Consider the following 17,675-nt stretch of genomic DNA (forward strand, 5'->3'; position numbering starts at 1 on the left):
TAACAGAGATCTTCAATATTTTATTCTCCTGGACAGACATTGAGACCTCTTTACAGATCCGGAATATCTTCTTGTCCTAAACAAGCAGTGCGACCCTTTATAGATCCTAAATGTCTTCTTGCATCAATCATGAGATCTCTCTTCAATGTATGTTATCATTATCATTTCATGTAGCCTTTGTGTAGTTAGCTAAATTGTAAAAACACATTCTATCTCTTCCTTCCCTCTTGAATGTCTTGAGATCTCATTTTGCTTAAATTAGTGTCATGTCATTGCCCTTCCCAGTTGACCATGTGGCAAATCATGAAGAGTTTTGAATTATACTCATGTATCAACCAAAGCTTGCCATACTGATGTTATAGAGGTAGAGTAGTGTGGTCCCTTCCTTCAGTGCTCCTTTCTGACTGTACAGTAGCTCTTATACATTGCGAAGGCTTCTTTTCATATTTTGAATCTGGATTGATTTTTCCTCAACAGTACTTGACTTAGCCTATGGTGTTTTAGGCCCTTTATTATCCTGGAATGGAAAATTGGGTACTGGAAAAATGAAGCAAGACTAGAAGAAATAAATTAGCATGACAGAAAAATTGCAAAAAATATCTGAGTATGTAGAAATGAAAGACCCTAGCCTGAATTCTAGGCTTGCTGTCGGATATACCTGGAAACTCAACTTTTTCTTTAGTCAGTTTCACATAAATACTTAGGGCCATGTAGTGTACTTTCTTTACAACTGTTGAGTACATAATCAGAGACTTTAGGCAGGTAGGAGAGGAGGCCATGAGGATATAAAGGTTGCCCCAAGACTATCCAAAAGCAAACTTACATGCCTGGTTGAACTTCTAGGGAGAGGGGTAGGTGGTATTTCATCTGTTATTCTCATGGCAAACTTTGAAGACCTGGGAAGTACCCATGAGGGTGCACATAGTTTTGTCTTTAGGACTTTCTCTCTCTGTGCTGTTAAAGGACTTCTCCAGCCTCTATTCATGACCATAGTTACATTCTATTAATCAAATCATCATCCTGTTGAAACACACATGTACCTGTCATATGAAATGAATAGAAATAGTCAGTGTGCTAGGAAAATCGTACTCCCAAAATGGGAACAAGAAAACATGATAAATGCCTTCAAATATTTGATGGACCACCAGGAGCTAGAAGGATTAGGTCATTTTATGTGGTTTCCAGTAGTAAAATCAGGAACAGAAAAAAGACATAGGTCAAGATAGGGAAGACTTTTTGTACAGTAAACAATTTAAGTTGGTCATAAGCAATTTTTCACCACTGAATGTGTTTGCATGGAAGCCTACTGCTGTCCTGTTAGATCACAAAGGATGCTTTCAAAATTCGGTCAAGCTAGATATTTTCTATGTCTCTTTAAACTGTAATATTCTAGAATTCAAACAGTAGGATAAGCTCAGTATCAACATTGTGAACTACAATTTTCATAAAACTTTTGTTTTCTATCATTGGAGATAATTAAGACTGTACTCATTTTTGTTCTGCATTGTGAGATGTTCTTGCTCCTCTCTGTGATTGTTGCCATTTTGTGTCTGGCATCTATTTTAATTTGTTATTTCGTGTGTTTATTTGTTTATTCAATCAACCATTTATACAACAAATATTGTTGCACTATTCTATACTAAATATTATGCTAAGGACCCCAAAGTGGAAATGACTTAGTATCTCCCTTGTCCTCATAAAAACGTGAGTCTCTGCTCAGCTGCTGCTAAAGTTGGAGCTTTACCCTTAAATGTATGTGATACTTCTAGTTTTTAACGGATTGTTTAGGCTCTTAAAAGGTACTGTTATTCATTCAACCTGCTGTCTCCAAGTATGGATGAACTTAAATATCCAAAGAGTCAGGTGAGAAGACATTTGAGATACATCATTTGGCTCCATATTTAAATACTGCTTTTTGGCCACGACAGAGTGATTGAACTGGTTTATGATCAGTGCTTACAGGCATGGGATACAGGTTCAAAGAGCAAGTTTCAAATCCTGCTTCCTCTGGTTACCACCTATGAAACCAAATTACTTAACCTTTCTGTCTTGATCTTCTCATCTGGAAAAGGGAACTGTGGCAGAACCTACCTGTGAGGATTCTTATGCGCAATAGAAATACTGTTTGTACAACTGCTTGCCACAGGACTTCATGTGTAGTAATTACTGAACAATGAGAAACAATTATTATGGTGCTTTCGATGAGGCTCTCCTCTGTGCTTACTTATATTTTAGCACTTATTGGATTGAATTTTGGTAACTATAGTTCTTTTCTTACATCTCTGTCACCCTCACTAAACTGTGAGGTTTCTAATTCCCTGACCTTACCTTAGTCTTCACTAGATCAGTGTTACAGGGCTTTCCAATCTTGTTCATGCCAGGAAAATACTGAAAATCTTAATGTTTGAGTGACACATCAGGGAAATGAAAAAGACTGATCTGGGTGAAGGTGAACAACCTGTGGGCTCTAATAACCCTGAACTGCCCAGCCTCCCTGAGGGCTGAGAGCATCTATCTGTCGGGACACCAGGAACTATGGCACGGTGGCTGGAAAGCTCTGGCCTCATCCAGTGTCTGATGGAGTGATAATCAGGGAATAGTTGGTAACTGTTCTGTTGCCTTTTTTCTTGGATTAGAAAGACTTCCACCTCCCGGCTCCATTCTGGTGCTTTAGAAATGAGACATTCTATTTATGTTTTTCTGCTTTTTGAGTGTAAATCCTATATCCTGAAATATTGAGCTGTTTCACCAAAATTTCCTTCACAGGGATCTACGGGCCCTTACTGAAAGAGATGTGGTTCATCTGGTAAGCTGTCCAGAAGACTTGGAGTTTCCAAGGTGGTTTAGGCCTCAGTGTGTTGTTTTATTATGAATTACTTGCATGTACATAGGAATTTTATAATGGATCTCCAGGAATAAGCTATAGGGGTATACAATATCTAGGTACAAACTTCTTTCTATTTTAGTTTAAATATCCATAATTGTTATGGGGAAATGCTTCTTTCCCTAACTCTCTGTAGTCCATGAAGAGGGATTTTTTTCTTAAATGTTTTAAGCCTCTTGCCTCAACTGTTCTTGTCATGGAGGTTGAATAAGCTTGTTGGTTGGTGGGTGAAAATTATTTATTCACAACTCTCTATTGGGTAAAGCCAGATACTGATAGTTCTTAGGCATGGAGAATCCTGTCTCTTGTTGCTATCCTCCATTCTCCTGAACCGTGTGCAGCACTTATCCTCAGGAGGTGTGTGTGTGTTCAGACTCAAGCTTTTTTTGGGGGGTCGACTGTTCCAAGGTATAAACCAGGAGGGGACAGGATTAGGGTGTTTTAACAATTCCATTTGGCTCTTCACTCAGCCATTTCCTTCAGTATGACTTTATCAGAAATGGTTTCTGCCTCTCTGATACCAGCATCTGATCTCAGTTGGTTCTGAGTTCAGGCAGAAAAAAGTGTTACCATTTATCAGATTCGCTAGGATGCCAACAGCAGTCAGTTACTATTTACTAGTACTCAATTTGGATTTAAAAACAAATCCTTAAAAGAGAAATGAGACATGTATATGGTAAAATAATTCAAACCATATACAAGAACAAAGTGAAAAGTAAAATTCTGTTTCTTTTCCCTTTGTCTCTCCTCACAAAGTTACCAACTATTAACATTTCTGTGAGCGTTTAGAGAAAAAGCACTTATGCTTACATATGTATTTATGTGCTTTAGAAAATGCGCACAAAAATGTTGGGTTAGGCAACAGTTTCTTAGACACAACACCAAAAGTACAAGTTATAAAAAAAGATTGATACGTTGCATTTCAAAATTAAAAACTTCTGTGCTTCAAAGGACATCATCAAGATAGTGAAAAGACAACCTATAGAATGGGAGAGAATATTTGCAAATTATATATCTGATTAGGGATTTGTATCAAAATATATGAATAACTCTTAAAACTCAATAATAAAAGATAAACAACTCAATTGAAAAATGGGCAAAGGATCTGAATAATTTCTCCAAAAAGATATAAAAATGACTAATATGCACATGAAAAGATACTCAACATAATTAGCCATTAGGAAACTGCAAATGAAAACCAAAATGATATGCCACATCACATCACTAGGAACGCTGTAATAAAGAAGATGGAAAAATAACAAGCACTGTCAAGGATGTGGAAAAAGTGGAATCTTCATGCATTGCTGGTAGTCATGTAAAAGGCAGCCACTTTGGAAAAGAGTCTGATGATTTCTCTAAACAGTAAACACAGAGTTACCATTTGATTTGCAAAACCTAGATAAATACTCAATAAAAATAAAAATATATGTATAGGCTGGGTGCAGTGGCTCATGACTGTAACCCTAGCACTTTGGGAGGTTGAAGTGAGAAGATCATTTGAGGTCAGGAGTTCAAGGCCAGCCTGGGCAATATAGTGATACCCCATCTCTGCAAAACATAAAAATGTAGCCAGGCATGGTGGTGTGCACCTGTAGCCTTAGCTACTGAGAAGGCTGAAGAGGGAGTATCACTTGAGCCCAGGAGTTTGAGGCTGCTCTGAGTTGTAATTGTGCCACTGCACTCTAGCCTGGGTGACAGAGTGAGACCCAGTTTCTAAAATGATTTTTAAAAATGACTACACAAAAGTTGTACATAGACTACAACGTGGTTGAACCTTGAAAACATGCTAAGTGAAAGAAGTCAATCACAAAAGACCACATATTGTATGATTCCGTTAATATCAGATATTCAGAATGGGCAAATCTAGAAACAGAAAGTAGTTTAGTGGTTACCAGGAGCTGGTGGTAGCGAGAATGGTGCATGACTGCTAATGGGTACAGGACTTCTTTTTGGGAAAATGAAACATTCTATAATGAGATTATAGTGATTGTGTATACAACTTTATAAATATACTTAAAATTAGGGAATTATACACTTTAAATGGATAAATTATGACATATGTAAATTATATTTCAATAAAGTCAGAAAGATAAGAAGGTACACATATATGACCCTTTTACACTAAACACATTTTAGGATGTTCCCCCCATATAAGCACATATAAAGCTGGTATGTTTTTACATGGTTATGAAATATCCTAAATTATGGGACAATTGATTGTTTTCTGTTATTTGACTTTCTATCAAATAATTTCCTGAAGTGGAAAGGAGGCTTGTTCTTGGCCTGTTCATATCCTACAAATGACCACAGTTAGGGCATGAGAAGCATTTAGAATGGATACAGCAGAAGATCAGGGAAAGAGGTGAATAGACTTTGATTCTGTAGATGAGGCTTGGAGTTTTGGAGAAGAAGCAGAACAGCTGTAGCCCAGTCGTTGGTGCCTGAGAGCCTTTCCTTGTCTGAACCAGTAGTTTTCCGGATATTAAAATTGGACCACCAGGCCTGTCCCAAATATGATGAACTTATTCAGAGTTAACTCAATGCACCTCTGTGGCTGATGATTTTGCTTTTTGATTAGGCCTGCTTTGCATTTCTTTGTGGGAGTCAATAGGTCATTTACTATTTCATACCTTACTTTAATATTTTTGCCTTCTCTCCTATCTCAGGCTTGTGAGTTTATTTTTATTCATAACTGAGACCTTGGAAGTTGTACCTTTTATGAATATTTATAAATATTAATATTTGTAAATGGAGAGAAAAAGAAAAACTCATTCTTTTATGAATATTTGCAAATATATTTTGCTGTTGGTTTCTGATAAGTTCTTTTTATCAGGTTAATGTTATTTCTTCTATTTCTTGATGAATAGATTTTCTTAAAAATCAGAAATAGATGTGGAGTTTTACCTGATTTGTGGGGACATTCATCACTATGGTTGTATATGTATTTATTGTTTCTTCTTTAATTCATTCATGTGGTTAATTGCATTAATGCATCTCCTAGTCTGTTTTTGATCATTCATTTGGAATTCACTTCACACATATTTATTTAGTGCCTTCTACATAGCAGATGATGTTTTGAGCACTGATGAAACAGTAATAAGCGAAACCGACATTATTCTTTAAAAACTGTTAAATATGATCGACTAGCATTTAGGGTTTTTTTGTATTAGATGTTAGAATCCATCTCAAGAAATATTTAAAGCTATGAACAAAGATATATTGATAAAGAGTGACTATTGCAACATTGTTTATAAACATTAACGTGCTCATCCATGGGAGAATGTTAAAGCAAATTTTAGTTCTTCCACCTATTGAATAATATGTAGTAGTTTGTTTATAAACATTAACATGCTCATCAATGGGGGAATGTTGAAATATATTTTAGTTCTTGACCCTATTGAATAATATATAGTAGTTAAAAAGAACCAAGTAGCTCAGCATATACAAATATGGAAAAAAATCAGTTTGCAAGATTTATGTTTCCATAACATCATGTCATTTTTGTAAAAATGAAGAAAATCTCTGTGTGTTTGTACTTTCTATAGGCATAAAAATATCTGGAAAGATATGAAACAACAAACTATTAACCGTGGATTCCTCTGGCGTCTGGGATGAGGAGTAGGGAGCATGAGGACATATTTTTACTTATTAATGTGGCACTATTGTACTGCTTGTTTTTTAAAAAAAACAACAGGCAGGTATTGTTGGGATTACAAAAGGAGAAAAATTAAATGTAGAGCTTGAGCATTAGAAGGAGAGCATAGAAAAACATTTTGAACACAACTCCATGGGTTAGTGCTCAACTGCAAGCAACGGAACTGTCATAGCTAGTTTTAAGCAGAACGCTACTTATTACTATGTATTAGATGATTTGTAGTATCATTCGAAAAGCCAGAGAAGCAGGTGGTAGATGGAATTTCCAGAAACAACTTCCAGCCCCAGAATCATATGGTCTCTGCTGTGATCAGGGTAGTTGTCACCACTGCCACAAGCAGCTGCAGACTCAGGAGACGGATGACTCCAGAACCACCCCATTTCTCCTGTGATCTGCCACCATCTGTGACACATACCCTGCCTCCCTCCCCATTCAACTCACTTCCAAATTCTATAGCCTCACAGGAATGTGTCTAACGGGCAAAACCGAAGTCTCATGTTGAACCCTAGCTGCAAAGGAGTCTAAAACTGTAATTTTGTGTTTTCCAAACACCACAGTAAAGGAAGATGTGCTAGAAGAAGTCTTGAATAAATATTAAATATGCAAGCCAAACACAGCATGTACCTCAATAAGCAAATAGTACATTGCTTTTCAAATACAATAAATAGTTATTTTCCCACAAAGACTGAGAAAGTCATCAATTCATTGGCAAAATACTTTTTGATATGTAAGAAATATATGCTTATTGTTAAAAAGTGGCCAAGTAAGAAGCACATAACAAAAAGGTAGATAAAAATAATCTGAAAGCCCATCCTCCAATGTTAATATTTTGATTATTAACATCGTTAGTATTTTTACCTTTCAAACACCTACACACACAATTCCTGGCCCCACACACGTAAAAAAAAGAATCATATTAAACATTGACAGAATCTGTTTTAAATGTGTAGCAAAGCTGGATGCAATGTTTAAAACGTAAAGTTAATTAAAAACCATAAAACATGTATTGACTTAATAACTTAGTTTAAAGACTTATTGAATTAATAGACACCGAGTTTATAAAATGAAATTCAGTTTTAAATCACTTTCATCGGGTCAAAAATAGGCTATCTTTTCTTCATTTTTAATGAACTCTAATTTTTGATTCCAAAGGTTTTGTTTTTAATTAACTTTTTAAACAAATTTTGAAAATATCTCCCTTAATACTGCCACTGGCCCTCAGTATTCAGAAAATTCTGTATACTGTTTAGTTTTAAAACAATGGAAAGATCAGTTATTAACCATCCCTATGACCCATAAAAGTCATGAAACCTGTCAGTACCTTTGTTTCCATGTTTGCAAAGCCAAGGTGTTGAACCAAATTATCTCTAAGGGTTCAGAACTATGAGATTGAACATTCCGTGAAGAGATTTCCATCCTTAGGGAAAAGTTTCAGACTGCAAAATCCTGGCTTTGATTTTCAGGACTGCTTTTCATGTACCGGGTGACCTTGGGCTCATTATGAACTGCTGGATGCCTCCACGTATGAATTTGAGCACTGAGATGAAAAGTAGCTCCTATTTACTTCCTGGAGTTTGATGAGGACTGCCAGCTCCCTTGCAGCAAATGTCCTATATACATATGATACCTAATTAAAGTAGGGACTGTAATGTGGTCCAAGAGATAGCTAAACAGAGTTCTTTAATTTCAGTGTAGATTTTAATCTTGAGATGACTTTGAGAGATGTGAAAACAACAGTGACAGCATTTTAAGACAACAAAAGAGCACAGGAGTTTATTTCAGGTAATGAATGGATTGTATGATCACGTCAAATAAAAAGTTTACCTAGCAATATAGATTACTCAGTCTATAAATCTACCAGTGTAGAAACATACATTTCATATATCCTCCTATATCTGAAAAAGCTTATACAAATTAAATGCGATTATCTCTGGGGATAGAATTACAAATGGTATTCAGAGTTTTCCAAGTTACTAATTGAATTACTTTTAGTAAGCCAATAACATTTTCTATGTCTAGAAAAAAACACGATTCAGTGCCTTAAAAAATGTAAATGAAAGTTGTGCTTTGTTGCATATATTCTGAGGCTGGAGCAGGTAGGTGGGATAACAAGGAAAGAAGGAGTACCTGTTAAATTATTCTGCCTGTTTTGAGAGAGAGAGAGGGATTGAAAACGCTAGTGAGTAGAAAGTTCCAAGACCCTTTCAATCATTCGTGACCCTAACTTCTCGCCTGTCAGATGACCTTAACTTTTGCTTCCAGTTTAAGATTTACCTTTAGGAATCAATGTTGTCCTTTCTGGACAATCACTTAACCTTATCTTGTTTAGCACTTGCAGTGGTGGATGCCAGGAACATTAAAGGCAAAAGGTGACATATTCCCAGGCCAGACTGTCTGCAGATGTCACTAGGACTATTTCAGTAGGCTTGTTTCTCACTGTCTCCATTTCCTCCCCTAATCCATTTTACAGTCTTCTTGCCATTGTTTTCTAAAGCACAGCTCTGATATTTGCATTCCTTTGCTCAATAATCATGAGCACTCCCCTAGTACAGAAAAGTAAGAAAAACAGAGACAAAATATCCTCCAAATAACTTTGGTGGGTTTTCAAGACCCTCTTTGTGCCCCAACTTACCTTTCCAACCTTATTTTTCCTTCAGGCTGCAATCCCTTCCTTTACTGCTCTTTGCCTTTGCTTATGCCAGTCCCTTGGATCAGCCTTCTTTACTTCTATGCCTCCATATCCCTGTCATTTAGGTTTTAGCTCAAACCCCTAGAAGGCCATCCCAAATTCCCTTCCCTGAAACACTCTATGCCTGCCTCTCAGCTCCCATAACACTCCATCTTTTCTTCTCTTGGGCACTTACTACCGTCCACCCCGTGGCTATTTGTGCTCTCTGGGAGCTCAGCCATCAACACACTCAGTCTCGGCTCTGAGCTGGTATTTTCTATTGTAGGACTGTAATAAATACGTGCTATTGAAGAATTGGGTTCAAAATTGTTCTGGGCTAGATCCCATCAGAGTAGCTATACAACGAATGCCTATTAAGCTTTTGAAAAAAAAAAAATTAACTTCTGCAGGCCACAGAAGCACCATTTAGTGCACAGGGCTATGATTTATTAAATAATCCTCTACCAGACCCAGGTTTTTTTTAAGATGAGTTGCTCATAGTTAACACTACACTGTCTTTTTGGGGGATTGTGAGCTCTTTCTTGGTACTAGCCCTTAAATCCACATCGATGTCTCTGAGGCTGTAAAATGGCAAAGTAGTTAATCAATGGCATTTGAAATTATAGGCAATGGAACAAATTTTCAACTTTTTGTCACACTTAGCCCGCTTTTTCTTTTCTGCCTTCTTGCCTCTTTGATTTATTTGTTTATATTTTTCTTTCTTAAATAGGTTGGATGTAGGCTATTTTTCAGAGTGATTCAGTTGGAGTAGCTGCCAGTCTCTATTAGTGACAATGTGTGAGTGTTTGGGGAGGTGAGTGGGAGTTTGAGGAGGAAGAGGTAAGAAAGGCTTCCCCCTCCCCAGGGAGTGGGGGCAGTGGCTGTTTCATCAAGGAAAGCAGAAGACCAGATTGTCTTTCCCCAGAATTATGTAAACCATCTCACCTTCACCTGTGACTCGATTAAGCAAACCTAAAATCAACAGATGACCATGAAATGAGCAATATTAAATTTCTCCACTTAGCAGCATGAAGTCATAAAATCGAAGCTAAATTCAAATAGGAAACATCACAAGTAATATTTCTTGAACAACTAGGTTTGTGATCTAAGATTTGTATCCACTACATATATATCTTATATATCACTCTTAGGTAATTTTGTTTGGCTACCCTGAGTCTGATACATTCTGGCTGCCCTCATCAAGTTGAATTTCTAGAGTGAAGAGCTATGGTTAAGCTTGTAGATAATGGTGATTTCCCCAACGATGTGCTACTCTTGAAAACCTTTTCTGGGTAGCCTTGTAGCCTTCCCTTAGTTAAGTCTGTGATCTTCTTGCCACGACTCTTTAAATTATTAATACAAGAGAGACAAGGGAGAGAGGAGAGAAGTGGCATGATGTGGGCATAAAGACATGTGAATAGAGTTGCTTTGTTCTGTTTATACATGTGGCAAAATTCTAAGAAAGGCTTGTACCTATTTTTATAACTACAACTTTCAAGGAGCTTTTCCTATGATTGACTTAGTTAAGAAATAATGTTTAAACATTTTGTTGAACCAATCTATATACAACTGTTGCCAATTTCTTTCCACAATATTAGCGCTGAATACTCATAGAAAAAAAACCACTCATTTTTCCTTTAATAATCAAATAATTCATGTTAATGTAGAAAAATGAGAAAAAAGAGAAAAACCTACAGGAGTGAATAATGCAGCAGCATGTTAAAACGGTACTCTTTTTATTATATCTTTGAGTTTCAGCAGAAACGGCAAAGGCTACAAATAATACAGTAGATTTCATGTACCTCATATTCTAAAGTACCATGTGAACCCTGTATGCAGGATGCACTAAGAAATGAAGGAGTTATTTGACACATATAACCTTGGGTGGTCTTCCATGTTGAGAGTATATAAGAATTGCTTCTTTCTTACCTCGGCCAAATGAGATAAGGGGTTTGAGAACATCTACTTGGAGGGATTCACATTTGTTCCCTGGTGTTTGGTGAACTCGGAACTGGGGTCTATTTTTTTTCCAGGAGAAATCCTAAGATGAGAAACGGACTTGAGTTTCTAAGAGTGAGCTGTGCTTTCTTTGAAGGTGGAACAAAGGTGTGTGTTTCTTGTGGAACAGATGTAGGTCCCATTGAAAGGAATGGCCTGGAATTATATTAAAATAGACCCTGTCCAGAATACTATGTGAAGAACCAATGTGACCCCAACGCGGACGTGGAATGCTGCAAGTTCAGGTGTCCAGAGGATATTCGATGTGTGTCAGAGGAGATGCTGCGAAGATGTGAAAGGAAATTATCATTAGAGGTGCACAGAGATGACTCTCAAAGGATTTTGCAAAAGATCTCTATAAAGCCAACAGTCAGTTCTGGACTGCCGTTTCTAAAGAATGTAAACACCAGATCACAGATGACTCATTCAAAGAAGACTGTCCTGACTGGGCACGGTGGGTCACGCCTGTAACCCTAACACTTTGGGAGGCCAAGGCGGCAGATCACTTGAGGTCAGGAGTTCGAAACCATCTTGGCCAACATGATGAAACCCCGCCACTACTAAAAATACAAAAAAAAAAAAAAATTGGCCGGGTGCAGTGGCTCACACCTGTAATCCCATCACTTTGGGAGGCCAAGACAGGCAGTTCATGAGGTCAGGAGTTTGAAACCAGCCTGGCCAAAACGGTGAAACCCCATCTCCACTAAAAATACAAAAATTAGCTGGGCGTGGTGGTGGGTGCCTGAAATCCCAGTTACTCAGGAGGCTGAGGCAGGAGAATTGCTTGAACCCGGGAGGCAGAGCTTGCAATGAGTTGAGAACACACCATTGCACTCCAGCCTGGGAGATAGAGTGGGACTCCATGTCAAAAGCAAAACAAAACAAAGCAAAACAAAAAAACCCAAAACCAACCAACCAACAAACAAAAACAACGAACATTGTCCCTACACCTTTACATCTGTTCACCTTTTTACCCTCATCCATCTCTGGAGAGGCCATACCTTTCCACTAGCAAATGGTGGAGGATGCAAAGTGAGAAAGAGAGAAGCTAAGATGTTATCTTTTTTCCACTGTAGCATCTTTAGTCTAAAGTGGGCTCAAGCATTATTCCTCATTACAGGAAAAGTGACACAAATTGGATAAGAATTTGGAGTTTTAATATTACACCTGACAGTGGTGTGTGATCCTTAGATTAGACTACACTTTTTATTATTTGGAAAAAGAGACCATTTTTTTGTTATTTAAGATAAACCAGAAAAAATTACAGGAACTCTTTGAAATTTGAACTAAAGGGCAGGGCACAATAAAGTCACAGAGGGATTTGTGGGAGCATTACTGAGAAAATATGGTTAGTTTCTGCGTACTGTTATAATAACAGTCACCTGAGATGCTGTTATAATAACAGTCACCTGAGATTACCCAGAGCTCGCCAGTGCGTGTTGGTTTATTTCTTCCCAGTCCTTTTTTCTTTGCCTCCATACATTTTGTAAAATCAAAAATTGGGATCATACGATATCATTTATGGTACATATTTCCCATCGATTTCCCCTAGCCCTTTATAAAGTCTTTAAAACGTCAGGCAACAATAGCAAAATTATTTAGAAAATAAATTTGGGTGTACCTGGAAGACATAAGGCAATTTAATGCTATTAATTTCCTGTAAAGGTCAAGGCAACTGTGTAATTGTCCAAGGACTAACATTAAGGACTATTACAGTGCTTTGCAAATCAGTTAGTTTTACTTGCTGCATTTTGTTGATAGAAGTGAGACACTGCAGCATATGAGAGCTTTACACTCCATTTCCATCCTGTGCAGAATGCAGGGGGTGTGAGTCCCTGGTCTATCCCCTTCATCACAAGTCATCAGTCTCTTTTGAAGTATCGGAAACACATGGTAATTGCAGCGAGACAATAATCTTGGCGCTATTTCATTAATTATGCCTCCTTCCCAGCTGGTGTTTTTATTTCAGGAATGTTTTGTCTTCCTTGTGTAGGCTTCATGCCCCTTGGGCAGGGACTGAATTTTCCATTTCGTCTTGTCTTGTGCTGTTGCCTAACAAACACTGAAATATAATTTAGAAAATGGATTTGGTTCACTTACAATTCATCTACAAAGATTGGCAATGCCACAGGTATTTTTCAGCCTTGTGTCTTGCAAAAAGAATATATTTCAGTTTTAGTTTCTCCAGTGTCTCCTCCTGGCAGGGACATGTGGGCGAAGGTGGTTCCTTTGGAAATGAGAACGTCAGACATTACAGATATTCATGGCAGAAGGGACCACTTCTTTCAGCTAAGATGTGACTGAGAAATATTGGCAAACTTGCTTTTTTTTCTATCACTATTGCACATTGACAGCCTATGATAGACTTTTTTTTATTGGTTTACACATTCTTTAAAAGTAGAATTAATTGATAACATATACAAATCAGAAGACTCACATAAAATTGAAGATAAAGTGAAAACAGCTGACAATTAAGTCGCATATTCCTTTATGGTAATAATCAGCTGAGGAGCTATTTTGCTTTCAGATAGGACGTGCCTACTCCATAATACTAGTTTCTGTGACTGCCTAATGTGTTACCAACTATGAGCCAGTGTGTTATTCACCATTTAACATTGTGCTTGTATTGCCTCTCCCCTCTATATTTAGCCTACTTTAGTCATCATATAGCTTGCCTTACCCTGTAAGCATTTTAATTTTGCAAACTCTGCCTTTTCCACATGGTCTTCCTGATCTGCCTGTTCAGTAGTTATAAGGTTCCAATCTAAGTATCCAGTTAATCATTGGAGAACCCTTCAGACAATGATATCATAAAATAGTCTATTTAGAAAGAATTCGATATGGTTATGCTTTGTGACCCCACCCAAATCTTGTCTTGAATTGTAATCCCCATAATCCTTTTAATCCCCAGGTGTCAAGGGAGAGACCAGGTGGAGATAATTGAATCATGGGGGCAGTTTCCCCCATGCTGGTCTAGTGATAGTGAGTTCTCACGAGATCTGATGGTTTTATCAGGGGCTCTTGGGCCTTTGCTTAGTACTTCTCTTTCTGGCTACCTTGTGAAGAATGATGCCTTGCTTCCCCTTCACTTTAAGCCGTGATTGTAAGTTTCCTGAGGCCTCCCCAGCCATGCTGAACTGTGAGTCAATTAAATCTCTTTCCTTCGTAAACTACCCAGTCTTGGGCAGTTGTTTACAGCAGTGTGAAAATAGGCTAATACAGTAAATATTATACAAATATTTGAAAACAAAAAATATATTTAAAGCTCCTTACTAATAAGATAAAAACTAACTCCAGCTTGGAGAATAACACTGTTGGCAAGTTAGTACTACCATAACTGAGCTAAGGTGTGTAGTTCTGGATTCTAGTTAGAACTGATGCAGAAAGAGGCAGCTGCTATATGTCTGGACAACACTCTAGTTGGTAACATGATGGTAAGCTTTGCTTATCTCATTGTTTGTTTAAATGGTTGGAATTATGTTTTTCTTTTCAAATTCCAGCTGTCAAGAGATCATTTATCTTATAAGGACTTCTGAAAGCCACTCACTCGCTCTCAGGACTTATTCTGCCAATTCTGCCAGCTTAACTTTGCATTAGGAAGCATAGACATCAGAATTTTGTCAAACTAGTTTAGACTTCAGGGGTGAAGGTTCTGTTTCAGTCTTTGCTAATCTCTTCCACCCACAGCACCTTCTAGTTGAGTAAATTGCAACCATTCTATCCAGCGGAAGTCAGATGTTAGGGAGTCGTCTTTGGCAGTTTTCTGACAACCATATGCAATTAAGTCCTGTTCTAATTCTTAAATACTCCTGACACATCTGCTTCTCTCCTATTGCCACTCTCCTTCTCCAAGCCACCATCCTTTCAAGAAAAGCCTTCTACTCCAGACCTCCCCAGTACAACAGCAGTTTTCCATTACCTTCAAGATGAAGTCCACAGTAATGAACATCTCTCCAAAACCCTCCATCTTCCACACTGCCTTCATCTCCAATGTCTTCCCAGAATCATTATGTCTTTTTGTCCCACCTCCAGACTCCCTAAGGACAGCACGCATGCTCTTCGTCTTTCTGGAATACTCTTATCTCACACTTTATTTCATGTCTACTTTTCACCTTGAACTTCTTTCCTCAGCCAGTCCTTCTCTGTACTTAGTACTCTCATAGCATCCTATCATTTTCTTTTTGAAATAACAATTACATTTTAATTTATTCTCCACTGGGTAGTAAGGTTCAGATTCTATTTGTCTTATTCACAGTTATAAATCTGATGCTTAGCACAGGGTCTGGAACCTGCTTGGTGCTCAAATATATTAAACTAAACATGAAGCCGCGAGGCTTTGAATACATAAGACATATGTGTGAGAGGTAAAAACCTGAGCAAATTGGTTATTTAACATTTGCAAATTATGCAGTTTTATTGCAGAAGTTAAGTAGAAAAATCATACAGGCAGAAAAATAAAGATAATAAAAATCTCTTTAAGTTCTTCAAGATAGGAACAACTGTAAATATTTTTGTATAAATTATTGCTGTGTTTATCCTCTATACATGTAGGTGTAGTTTATCTAATTTTTTAACTTAACACATTATGAAACTATTCCTGTGCTGCTATTCTATGAAACATCATTTTTAATGTCCATGGAATTGATGTTTCAAAATTAATGTCTGCATTCTTGCTTATAGGATTTTTAGATTGTTCACATTTTAACTTTTATTGTCTTAAATTTTTTAAAATTAAATGTCATGTCATTACTATATACTTTTAGCTTTTGGAATGGCTTGCAAGAAGAGTTGTATTACTGAAAAGTCTTAATACTGAGACACCATATAGCAGAGTGGTTAAGAGCATGGACTCTGGAGCTGCATATTCCAGGACTTGAGTCATGGCTCTGTTGCTAACCAGCCATGTGACTTTTAACATGTTACTTATTTTCTTTTCCTTTTTTCCTTTTTCTTTATTTTATTTTATGATAAGAACACAGCATGATATCTGCCTTAACAATGTTTTCAGTGTAAAATGCAGAAATGTTAACTATAGGCACGAGATTGTACGGAAGATAACTAGAACTTACTTATCTTGCATAATGGAAACTTTGTCAGTTGATCAGCAATTTCCTATTCCCCCCGCCGACCTCAGTTTCTGGTAACCACCATTTTACTCTGATTCCATGAGTGTTAACTATTTTAGATAACTCATAAAAGTGGTATCGTACAGTATTCTTTCCTGGCCCATTTTGCTTAGCATAACATCCTTCAGGTTTAACCATGTTATCAGTATGGCAAGACTTCCTCCTTTTTTTTAAAACAAGGCTGAACAATATCCTATTTGATGTGTTTTACACGTTTTTGTTATTTATCCATCGATAGACATTTAGATTGTTAATGTGGTATGGCTGTGTCCCCACCCAACTCTCCACTTGAATTGTGTCTTCCAGAATTCCCACGTGTTGCGAGAGGGACCCAGGTGGAGGTAATTGAATCATGGGGGCCAGTCTTTCCATGCTTTTCTTGGGATCGTTGAATAAGTCTCATGAGATCTGATGAGTTTATCAGGGGTTTCTGCTTTTGCTTCTTCCTCATTTTTCTCTTGCTGCTGCCACGTAAGAAGTGCCTTTCACCTCCTACCATGATTCTGAGGCTTCCCCAGCCGTGTGGAACTGTAAGTCCAATTAAACCTCTTTTTCTTCCCAGTCTCAGGTATGTCTTCATCAGCAGCATGAAAACAAACTAACACAGTTGTTATCGCATCTTGGCTGTTGTGAGTAGGGCTGCAGTGAACTTTGAGGTGTTACCTAACTTCTGTGTGTTTTAGCTCCTCATCTGTAAAATGTAACGTGATCACAAATCAGGCTTTCCTTAATGAATTGGGCTACTTCAATAAACTTTTTCCCTGCTTTCCTTCAATCCCCCTTCCAATCCAATTTACAGTCTGCTTTTAATTGACCCTTAATGCCCAGTTTTGATATTTTCAGTCTGTTGTTCAAGAATCATCAGTGCCTTTCTAAGTGGAAAAAATATCTCCGGACTCCTTCATTGAGTATTCAAGGCCTTCTATGTCTGTGCACCACCCTTCCCTCTACAATTGTATTCTCTGTTCCTTTTCTGCTCTTTATCTTGGCTCTTGTCAATGCTTTAGCTCTTCTTCTTCACCTCCACTTATTCCTAGCCTTATAATTAAGGACTCAGCTCAAACTCCTAGGAAGCTGTTTTCAATTCTCTTCCCTTGAAGTGCCCTCTTCCTTTCTGTGAATGCTTGCGACACTTTCTCTCTACTTCTCTCTGGTCACTTAAATTGTTTTAAATGGCAGTTTGGTTATTTGTGATTTTAGGGGAGGTCGTCAGCATGCAGTGACATGCACACTGTCAGTCTCTGATCTGGCTTGGTGTTTGCCACAGGACCATAACTTCATAGGCGTGCAATAAATAAGGGCTAAATGATTGAATGATTGAATAAGGGCTAAAAGCATTTGGGG

The 17,675-nt window shown here is 37.6% G+C and overlaps 1 pseudogene; it reads right to left on the reverse strand.

Moving 5' to 3' along the window:
- Positions 1-15,259, reverse strand: part of LOC117094168 — a 59,565-nt pseudogene extending 44,306 nt beyond the window's left edge.
- Positions 15,260-17,675: the final 2,416 nt, after the last annotated feature.

Source organism: Trachypithecus francoisi, unplaced genomic scaffold, assembly GCF_009764315.1.
Source record: "Trachypithecus francoisi isolate TF-2019V2 unplaced genomic scaffold, Tfra_2.0 Lachesis_group13, whole genome shotgun sequence".
In the NCBI taxonomy this organism is placed as follows: domain Eukaryota; kingdom Metazoa; phylum Chordata; class Mammalia; order Primates; family Cercopithecidae; genus Trachypithecus; species Trachypithecus francoisi.